Source organism: Oncorhynchus gorbuscha, linkage group LG20 (genome assembly GCF_021184085.1).
Source record: "Oncorhynchus gorbuscha isolate QuinsamMale2020 ecotype Even-year linkage group LG20, OgorEven_v1.0, whole genome shotgun sequence".
NCBI lineage: Eukaryota > Metazoa > Chordata > Actinopteri > Salmoniformes > Salmonidae > Oncorhynchus > Oncorhynchus gorbuscha.
This window is the reverse complement of record NC_060192.1, coordinates 27,703,339-27,706,591: the sequence shown is the minus strand read 5'-3', so window position 1 is coordinate 27,706,591 and position 3,253 is coordinate 27,703,339.

Genomic DNA, 3,253 nt, shown 5'->3' with positions numbered 1-3,253 from the left:
GGTGACATGTGGGACACACCCCTAAGACGTCAAAGCCAGTTGTGAAAAAGGTACTGTTCTCGTCATTGACTGCACCTGACCAAGAGACACAACACTTTTATGAAAGAAAATTCAACAAGGCTTAAAAACCTATTTTATTAACACATTCGACTTGTCACTCTCCTTACCTTTTTCAACTTTTTATCATTTTGTTTTTGCTTTTTTATAATTCTTTTCTGGAATGTAAGAGGTGCAAGTTTACAGGTGTAAACTGCTCAGTGAATCTGGCTTTAGGCTACAGTTTATCCAGTTCTCACATGTTACTAGCTAGCCTGTTAATCTTGAATATTATATGATATTTAATCATATTTCTATATTAATGGAGTTGAAAATAAGTGGATTAAGTAATGAAGAGTTAGACCCAATGGAGTGGCCAGACGCTTTCTTCAGTGTCTGTCTTTTTAAGGTCAATCGACCTTAAGGGTTAATCTGTTTGGAGGTCAGTTGTTTGGCCCAGATGGTTTCAGGGTCACAAGGTAGAGCATAGCTGTGTCTGTTGTTCTAAGGACTGTACTTGTCTAGCCTGGTGCCCGGGGATTGAGGTGTGGCCCATGGCTCAGTGTGTTGCCATTGTGTGGAGCTAACTCAAAACCGGTCAGGCGTCTTCTTTTCTTTTCTTTTCAGGGGGTTGAATTTAGAAGCTTTTCAGCTTGTGGCTTCTATCAATGTAATTGTCTGCATCATTTCCAATCCCCCATATATATATATATATATATTTTATAAATATACAGTATATATTATTTTAAATATATATATATATTTCAAATATATTTTCCTTTATTATTTTCCCCCAACCCTACCACCCCTCCCCTAATTGGAGTAAACTAATGGACAACAATACTTAGGTTTCTACTTACAGTTTATACATAATATATACAGTTGAAGTCGGAAGTTTACATACACCTTAGCCAAATACATTTAAACTCAGATTTTCACAATTCCTGACATTTAATCCTAGTAAAAATTCCCTGTCTTAGGTCAGTTAGGATCACCACTTTATTTTAAGAATATGAAATGTTGGAATAATAGAAGAGAGAATTATTTATTTCAGCTTTTATTTCTTTCATCACATTCCCAGTGGGTCAGAAGTTTACATACACTCAATTAGTATTTGGTAGCACTGCCTTTAAATTGTTGAACTTGGGTCAAACGTTTCAGGTAGTCTTCCACAATCTTCCCACAATAAGTTGGGTGAATTTTGGCCTATTTCTCCTGACAGAGCTGGTGTAAATGAATCAGGTTTATATGCCTCCTTGCTCGCAGACACTTTTTCAGTTCTGCCCACAAATTCAGGGCTTTGTGATGGCCCCTCCAATACCTTTGACTTTGTTGTCCTTAGCCATTTTGCCACAACTTTGGAGATATGATTGGGGTCATTGTTCATCTGGAAGACCCATTTGCGACCAAGCTTTAACTTCCTGACTGATGTCTTGAGATGTTGCTTCAATATATCCACGTAATTTTCCTTCCTGATGAAGCCATATATTTTGTGAAGTGCACCAGTCCCTCCTGCAGCAAAGCACCCCCACAACATGATGCTGCCACCCCCGTGCTTCACGGTTGGGATGGTGTTCTTTGGCTTGCAATCATCCCCCTTTTTCCTCCAAACATAATGATGGTCATTATGGCCAAACAGTTCTATTTTGGTTTCCTCAGATCAGAGGACATTTCTCCAAAAAGTACGATCTTTGTCCCCATGTGCAGTTGCAAACCGTAGTCTAGGGTTTTCTATGGCGGTTTTGGAGCAGTGGCTTCTTCCTTGCTGTGTGGCCTTTCAGGTTATGTCGATATAGGACTCGTTTTACTGTGGATATAGATACTTTGTACCCGTTTCCTCCAGAACGTGGCACCTTCAGACGTTTGAAAACTGCTCCCAAGGATGAATATTTTTCTGAGGTCTTGGTTGATTTCTTTTGCTTGTCCCATGATGTTAAGCAAGGAGTCACTGAGTTTGAAGGTTGGCCTTGAAATACATCCACAGGTAAACCTCCAGTGGATTCAAATTATGTCAATTAGCCTAGAAGCTTCTAAAGCCATGACATAATTTTCTGGAATTTTCCAAGCTGTTTAAAGGCACAGTCAACTTAGTGTATGTAAACTTCTGACACACTGGAATTGTGATACAGTGAATTATAAGTGAAATAATCTGTCTGTGAACAATTGTTGGAAAAATTACTTGTGTCATGCACAAAGTAGATGTCCTAACCAACTTGCAAAAAGTAGTTTGTTAACAAGAAATGTGTGGAGTACTCCAACCTAAGTGTATGTAAACTTCCAACTTCAACTGCACATTTTACAGACACAGTATATTTTTAATTAATTATATTTTGTTTGTTTTTACTCCCATTTCTCAACCGCTCCCATCTATCTCTGAAGACCATCCAGTCCCAGCCTTCAGCTCCCCTCAACCCCTCCCATCTATCTCTGAAGACCATCCAGTCCCAGCCTTCAGCTACCCTCAACCCCTCCCATCTATCTCTAAAGACCATCCAGTCCCAGCTTTCAGCTACCCTCAACCCCTCCCATCTATCTCTAAAGACCATCCAGTCTCAGCCTTCAGATACCCTCAACCCCTCCCATCTATCTCTGAAGACCATCCAGTCCCAGCCTTCAGCTACCCTCAACCCCTCCCATCTATCTCTGAAGACCATCCAGTCCCAGCCTTCAGCTACCCTCAACCCCTCCCATCTATCTCTGAAGACCATCCAGTCCCAGCTTTCAACTACCCTCAACCCCTCCCATCTATCTCTAAAGACCATCCAGTCCCAGCCTTCAGCTCCCCACAACCCCTCCCATCTATCTCTGAAGACCATCCAGTCCCAGCCTTCAGTTCCCCTCAACCCCTCCCATCTATCTCTAAAGACCATCCAGTCCCAGCCTTCACATTTACATTACATTTAAGTCATTTAGCAGACGCTCTTATCCAGAGCGACTTACAAATTGGTGCAATCACCTTATGACATCCAGTGGGACAGTCACTTACAATAGTGCATCTAAAACTTAGGGGGGGTGGGGTGAGAGGGATTACTTAACCTATCCTAGGTATTCCTTAAAGAGGTGGGGTTTCAGGTGCCTCCGGAAGGTGGTGATTGACTCCGCTGTCCTGGCGTCGTGAGGGAGTTTGTTCCACCATTGGGGGGCCAGGGCAGCGAACAGTTTTGACTGGGCTGAGCGGGAGCTGTACTTCCTCAGTGGTAGGGAGGCGAGCAGGCCA